The sequence below is a fragment of the Myotis daubentonii genome, chromosome X (genome assembly GCF_963259705.1).
Source record: "Myotis daubentonii chromosome X, mMyoDau2.1, whole genome shotgun sequence".
Taxonomy (NCBI): Eukaryota; Metazoa; Chordata; class Mammalia; order Chiroptera; family Vespertilionidae; genus Myotis; species Myotis daubentonii.
Genome location: NC_081861.1, coordinates 20631077 through 20639642, shown reverse-complemented (window position 1 = coordinate 20639642; position 8566 = coordinate 20631077).

The window sequence follows — 8566 nt, the reverse complement described above, 5'->3', positions numbered from 1 at the left end:
CGACCCCTGCTCTAGAATTTCTGGAAAAGATGGTGACATAATGGCACACTGACAACAGCTCCTCTCTGAAAGCCATCAAAATAAATGAAGCAAATAAACCTCACAGATAACAGGAAAAACCACATGCTCATACTACAAAATGCAGACAATACTGGTCAGGTACAATGCAGAGCAGACCAAAATGAGACAGGATAGTACCATCCAGACTTAACAACTCTTGAATCCAATAATACTTTCATATAGTAAGTGGATGAAGTCCTTAAGATTTCCACTTCTAGCTCTCAGCTTGGAAGGATGAGGACTGGAAGCAATAGCAGATCAGAAGAGATACTGAGTACATACTGCTTGCATTTTGTTCCTTAATATCAGCTCTCCACAGGAACAGTAGTGCTGAAGGAGCAACCACATGACTAAACACATAATTTTTTTTCCTGACTTAGCTTCCTAAAATGAAAGTAGTGAAATCTTGAGGCAAGCTTTTTTAGACCTACAGGTCAGAAGTTATTTTGTAGAGAAAAATATGCACTGGTACATAAAACAATTGGCAATTATGGGATACATATCTATACATATAAAGAGGTAATATGCAAATTCTCTGGGATGCCATAATGTCATGACCACTCAGGAGAAGGCTGTGCATGCAGATGGGTGGGAGGGAGCTCTGTGCATAGTGAGGCAAGACATGGATGGTGCAGGCCCAGAGAGAACAGGGCCTGCCAGCCGCGGCACCCCAGTTGCCCCACCTCTGCACGTGAACTACAGAGGAAACACTTTTTCTGACCAATCATTGGCTAAGCTCCTGGTACACCACTTGCAGTGTTCTTGGTAACTTGGGTAATAAGAATCCAAGTAGGTGATCTAGGGTTTTTCCACCTCACTCCTGGAGGGAAAAAATGAAGGTCTGCTGCTGAAGGGGCTAAGAAATGTCATATCCTGCCTTAGCCATTTTTGCTCAGTGGATAGAGCCTTGGCCTGCGGACCACAGGGTCCAGGTTCAATTCTGGTCAAGGGCAAGTACTTAGGTTGTAGGCTCCTCCCTTGCTGGGGCCCAAGTCAGGGCTCATGCAGGAGGCAACCAATTGAAGTGTCTCTTTCACATTGATGTTTCTCTCTGTCTTTCTTTCCCTCTCTCTTCCAGGCTCTCTAAAAATCAATGGAAAAATATCCTCAGGTGAGAAAGAAAGAAAGATAGAAAGAAAGAAGAAAGAAAGAAAGAAAGAAAGAAAGAAAGAAAGAAAGAAAGAAAGAAAGAAAGAAAGAAAGAAAGAAAGAAAGAAGAAAGAAAGAAAGAAAGAAAGAAAGAAAGAAAGAAAGAAAGAAAGAAAGAAAGAAAGAAAGGAAGGAAGAAAGACCATATCCTATGAAAAAGACATCTTGAAAATGCCTAAAGAAAGTTGTCATTTTTTTGTGGTGAAGAGACTTAACTCCTTGTTGATGAAAACACCTTGGCAGCTGTGGCAGCCAGCACTGGCAGCAGCAGCGGGGTGATAGGGGCAGTGCCTTCCCCTGATTATCCCGGTCACCTCCTGCAGAGGGAGGCCAGACTGTTGCTTAGGCCTGCTCCCCACAGGAGCGGGCCTAAGCCGTCACTAGGACATCCCCTGAGGGCTCTCGGACTGTGAGAAGGGACAGGCTGGGCTGAGGGACGCTCCCCCAGTGCATGAATTTTCATGCAACGGGCCTCTAGTATACACATAAAACAGTCCTTGAAAAGTTGGCAAAATAGTTTATAAATAATTGCAGTTTAATACAATGAGAAAAATAAGCCCCCAAATTGCAAATTTAAAAGAAAAACACATAGGAAATATTGGAAATAAACAACTGTGAATATATGTGCATGGGCAGCTATTATTTCCTCATTTACTCTGGTTGTAATAGAGTAGCTGTTGCTCTGAAATCCTTTTTATATTAGAATGCTTTGTGCTTTGAATCCTTTCTCCTTCTATCTTCTAACAAACTTAACTTTGAAAATATCCACTCTTTATTGTCTCCAGTTACATCATTAATCTGTCACATCTACATTTAAATATAACATTGTTTTCATCTTAAACATTGCCCTCCTACAAACTCCACCAGCTACTACCTTATATCTGTCATTTGTCTTTGCTGCAAATCATTCTAGAGTCAACTTCCATGGTTATTAGGATTCTGTTCCTACTAGTCTTTTAAAATTGCTCTCATAAACTCATTAACAGTCTCTTGGTATTTCTCAGTCTTCTGATCTATGGCTGCTTCTCATTTTGCTCTGAGCAAACTCATCCATGCCAGTGGATTCAATTATCAATGAAATCAGTTCTCAATAAGAGTCCCTGGGGGAATTGTTGGAATATACTGAAGTGAATTGTTGATGAGAATATGTAGTTTGAAAACACATATTACAAATGGCAATCATTGTTTAATACAAACTATTGAGTGTAAACTCTAAATGTTTTGGATAGCACAAAACTAGAAAAGATAGTCAGAAAGCATTTTATTTATGAATCTTATCTAGACATATCCCAAGGAAATTTCAGTACACTAAAGACAATGAAAACAAGAGAAAACACAATTATGTACAATTTGACAATATACGACTTAACAAGCAAATTGAAAATACAATACTTAATAGCAAGATTAAAGCCAGAATACAGTAGAATAAAAATTACCATGTCCAGCCGGTGTGGTTCAGTGGTTAAGCGTCGACCTATGAACTAGGATTCACAGTTAAATTTTGCAGTCGGGGCACATGACAGGGTTGCAGGTTGCAGTGTTGCAGGCTAGATCCCCAGTGGGGGGCATGCAGGAGACAGCCAATCAATGATTCTCTCTCATCATTGATGTTTCTATCTCTCTCTTCCTCTCCCTTCCTTTCTGAAATCAAAATATATTTGTAAAAAACAAGATGCTCAAAGAATTAAGATTTGGAGAAAATTAAGGAAATTGCTAGTATTTGACTCTATGATAAAGACTTTATCAGAGCTCTACCACTTAATTGCACAGTGACCTTGAGAAAATCACCTAACCTCTTATAGTTTGTTTTTTCATCTGTGTAAAAGGATGATCATATTGTCTAACTTATTTGTTTGTGATGAAAATGAAAGAATACATTCAAAAAATTTTAGAACAAAATTTGGAACATAGTAAGAATATAATATTTGCTGGGCTTAATCTTATTTCTATTAGTATTCTCAATAGATGAGCAGTTTTCCCTAAGTGATTTATTTATTAGTCCATTTCCCCAAAAATATTTAAAATGCTACTTGTATTATAGTTCTAATTACAGTAGATGATGAGATGTATGTCTAAAACCTCTATTTTATCTTATTGGTCTGTCTGTGCATTTCCATAACAGGAGTAACTCATACTTTAAAACAATTTTATAATAGTGAGCATTCTTCTCTTGTTCCTGGAATTAATTTTTAATTTTTTATGACTAAACATAGGACTTTTAGTTTGAGCCATATATTTAATTTGCTAAGAAAACACAATGCTAATTGCCGTTGCAAAATGCTGGAACATTTTGCATTTTCAGTATTATTCATGAATATGCCCACATCCCACGCCTTTTCTAACAGCAGATTTCCTAATGTTCTTTCCTTCTGCTAATATGTTTCTTTGTTATCAATTTGCAGTGTGAAAAATATCTCATTTTAGTCGTTATTTTATAGATACAAAGAAATTACATCTTTTCTATATTACTCTACTTTTATTCAGGTCTTTTTTTTTAATTTCTCCCAGTAAAGTTTTATATAGTGTTTTTCTTCATTTAATAACTATACATTGCTTGATAAATTTATTTCTTGGTGTTTTATTTTCATTGTATTTGTATTTCTTATGTAAATGAAATTTTTCCATTACATTTGAATTTGTTTTCTTGGTATAAATGGAAGATATTAATCATTGTATATAAATTTTACATTTCAAATATGTAGAATTTGATTTTGTTCTCTTGTCTGAATGCGTAATCTAGCACTTTTAAAACTATTTTAAATAATAGTGGTGAAAGCAGCATCTAAATGTTGTTCCTGAAATTAAATTCAGTCTTTTCAAATATTTTACAATAAAATATGACTTTTAATATGAGTCATATATTATACTTTTTAAGGAAACATTCATAACTTACTGAAGTTTGAGTTACGTAAATTCCTTTATTGACATCTACCAGGATGACCATAATATATCAACTTTTGACCTATTAATATGGTAAATAATATTCATGCAATTCTTAGGGGTTCCTGTTATTGAGCTGTTTGCATTCCTAAAATACCTCCCATTTCATCATTATGTATTATTCTGTTGATCTGCTGTTGGAATATATTTGCCAATATTTCATTTCAAAATTTTGCATCAATACTTGTTCATATCATATTTTCAGTAGTTTTATTCACATTTGCTATTTTGTCATTCTGGGCTCTGGAACAATTTAAAATGCACAGAAGTAATAAGAGCATGACTTCTAAAAGAATGATCTCAGTAGGCAGAGAGAGAGATGGATTTAAAATCTGGTCCTGATACCATTGCAATTAACCTAGTTATTAATGACAAGAAAGGAGCAAAGGGAAGGCCAGATATTGTAGGTATGTCATTTGTGGAGCTTCTCCAAGAAGTTAAAGAGAATGGTCTCGGGTTTGATTCCTGGTCAGGGCCACATGTCTGCATTGCAGACTCTATCCTAGGCCCAGTTGGGGTGCATGAGGAAGGAAATCAATCCATGTGTCTCTCTCACATGGATCTCTCTCTCTCTCTCTCTCTCTCTCTCTCTCCCTCCCTCCCTCTCTTCCACTCTCTCTAAAAATCAATGGAAAAAATATCCTAGGGTGAGGATTAACAACAACAAAACAATGGTCAAAGTACATAAAAGGCCAATTGAAAAATAAGGAAAGAAAATTAAATCAATAAAAATAAAAAGATGCTTACCTTCACAAGTTATCAAAAAATGCAGATTAAAGAAACATTTTTCAACTTTCAGATTGCTAATGAAAAACAATATTAACAAAGATAAAAGAACATGAGGAAACCCATTGTCAGGAAAGACATGGGGTATGAGTGTCCTAGTGCAATGATGGTGGAAATGCAAACTGATCCAGACTTTTTGAAAGAGCAATTTGAGATGTGCCTCAAAATTTGATAATTAAATATTCCTTAGCTCAGCAGATCTTCGATGATAGCACAAACAGAAAACATTTAAAAGTGCATGTACAAGCATGATCACTGCAGCATTACTTTTAATAGGGAGCATTTGGCAACAACCTAAACGTCAATCAAGTAAAGAGTGGCGGCTTAGTAAAGACCTGTAAAGCCAAATGCTTTGCAGTGTGAAAATGGTGATGTCAATAGACGTGAAAAGGGGTCCACACTACATTGATGACTGACAAAAGCAAGCTATTAAATAACATGCATTTGCAACAACATGGATGGACCTTGAGACCATTATGCTAAGTGAAATAAGTCAGTCAGAAAAATCTAAGAACCATATGATTTCACTCATATGTGGGATATAAAACTGAAACTCAGGAACACAAACAGCAGTGTGGTAGTTACCAGGAAGAAGGGGGTGGAGGGAGAAGGGAATCAAGGGAAGATTTGACTTTTGGTGGTGAGCAGATGGTGCAATATACAGGCCTTGTAACTTTGAAACCTATATGTTCATGTTGACCAATGTCACCCCAATCAATTTAGTAAAAAAATAAATTAAAAAATAAATAAGTAACATGGAGTATAACCTTATTCATGTAAAAGTTTATGTAGGTGTGTGTACTTATATGTGCACATATATTAATATCTGACTAAAAAAATCTTGGCCTCTTGTTCTCTTTTTAAGACCTATTTCCCACAGGTATCTCATTTAAGAAAACATAAATATTTATCATAAATATTTGAAAGGCAACTTACTTTGAGTTCCTATTCTTGAAAAGTGCTGTGATGGAGAACACATTCATAATGCACAACAAAACTGATTAAACACTCTCTCCTCTTTATATCTGTCTTCCTCTAAGTCTCCAATGCTTTTTCAATTCATGTAATTGGAGGTACAACTTTAGAAATCTCTAGTGCCTGTTACTAGTTTAACAACCAGAGAGAAGGAGGGAAGGAGGGGGAGAGACAGAGAGATAGATGAGAGAGAGAGAGAGAGAGAGAGAGAGAGAGAGAGAGAGAGAGAGAGAGCATTCCCAGTGTCTTGCCCCAGATTTCCTGGGGTGAAACTTACACTGAATTAAAATGTCAGATCTTTCATTATTCACATAGAGGACATAAAAGGCTAGGGTGAGGGAGGAATATTCATACAAAAAAAAAGTCCTGGACAGATAAACCTATAAAGATAATTACAAAGATAAATATAGATTCTTAACCAAAACTTCCTGGTTTTTGCTCAAGGAAAAGAATAAATCAATTTTTGTGCATTGCAAGGTTTCCTACTTCACATTGTTCTTAAGACAAGACTTCATTCTGCACCATTAAGAAAAAGTTTCTAGTGCTTTCTGTGAGCTTTTCCTATATGCATCATAAAGACTTGTAGTATGTTCAAGATCTGTGATTTCTTATATAATTGCTTGATTATATGTAGATATGTGTACATGATTTTAGACAAGATCACAATGTCTCACCTTTGGCACAATTGACAATTTGGGCTGCATGATTTCTTTTTCCTTGTTGGAGGTGGTGAAACTGACCAGTACTTTATAGAATTATTATTAGCATCCCTTGGTTCTAGCCATTGAATGTCAGTAAGGATCTTCCACTCACCACCCACCAAAGTGTGTCAATAAAATATGTCCAGATATTGCCAACTGTGCCATAAGGGGCAAAACTACACCTTGTTGACAAACACAAGAACTAGCACAGATCTTTTTTTTGGGGGGGGCGGGGGCTACATAGTATTTTATAGAGATTTAAATATGTACACATATGTATGTACACCTATGTGAACATCTATATCATATAATCTTTTTATCATGATAAATTTTGTGTTTCTATTTTGTGAAATAACAAAAGTGGACCATGTCAAAAGTAAGCACCAAAAGAGGCTAAAGCTCAAACAATGAATGCACATTTATTTCTAAAATTCATGAAAAGCTGATCAAATAAAACAAATCATAAGGAAATGTCATGACAAGAACTAAATTGGCACTGATAAAAATACTACAAAGATGTGAACAATGCAACTACCAGGGGTGAGGAACTGGCAGAGTTCAGCCAAAATCCAATTAGAAGCATTCTGCAAGGAAAATGGAAGCTACTCAAATTTATTTTTTAATCATTTTGTTGTTTCTTTCTTCAAGGCAGAATATGCTTCATTTTTATGTATAATTCTAGACCAGTGGTCAGCAAACTGTGGTTCGTGAGCCACATGCGGCTCTTTGGCCCCTTGAGTGTGGCTCTTCCACAAAATACCACGTGCAGGCGTGCATGTACAGTGCGATTGAAACTTCCTGGCCCATGCACAGAAGTTGGTATTTTGTGGAAGAGCCACACTCAAGGGGCCAAAGAGCCGCATGTGGCTTGCGAGCCACAGTTTGCCAACCACTGTTCTAGACTGATAAAAAGATTCAGAGAATTGCAAAAATTCCCTGGTAAAATGCACCATGTGCCCATGTCCTCTAAATATTGTCTATGACTGAACGCATTGAACAAATGATGTTGAAGGCATTGCTGAGTAGAATGAGACAATGAGAATATAAAATAAAGAGAACACACAAACATCAAAACTCTTGCTGGTTCAGAAAACCACCCTGCAAATTTGCATTGATTCAATTCGTCAATGTGCCCAAAGAGCTCTCTCTTGCTTTCAGAAGAACTTACTGTGATGAAAATCTTTGATGAACATTGACATCAGATTTGATCATCAGCACTAATATCTACTAAAATAAACAACACACACACACACACACACACACACACACACGTACAACCTAAGTTAATGCTGTTATTGGTGGAACTGGCCAGAGGATCCATAAGGAAAGCTTCCAATACACAGATGCAGAGTCAAATCTACTATCTGCAGATATTAAGAACTAGTGGCCCAGTGCATGAAATTCATGCACGAGGGGGGGGATGGCCCTCAGCCCGGCCTGCACCCTCTCCACTCTGCCCCTAACCACTCTGCCTGCTGGCCTGCTCCCCCCCAACTTCCCCCAACCTCCGGCCTGCTCACCCCCCAATGCCCCCTGCCAGCCTGATCACCCCCAACTGCCCCCAGTGGCAGTGTGCTCACCCCCAACTGCCCACCCTGCTGGCCTGCTCACCCCCACCTCCCCTCCCCACTGGCTTACTCATCCCCAACTGCCCCCCTGCTGACCTGCTCACTCCAAATCCCCCCTACCCCCGCTGTCCTGATCACCTTCAACTGACCCCCACTGATGGCCTGCTCACCCCTAATTGGAACCCCTGCTGGTCTGCTTACCCCCCATGGCCCCACCCCCCATCAGCCTGATCACCCACAACTGCCATCCCATCCTGGCCTGATCACCCACAACTGCCCTCCCCTCTTGGCCTCTAACCACCTCTACCATGGACCCGGCACCATGGCTTTGTCCAGAAGAACATCTGGAAGGTCTACCAGTCTAATTAGCATATTACCCTTTTATTA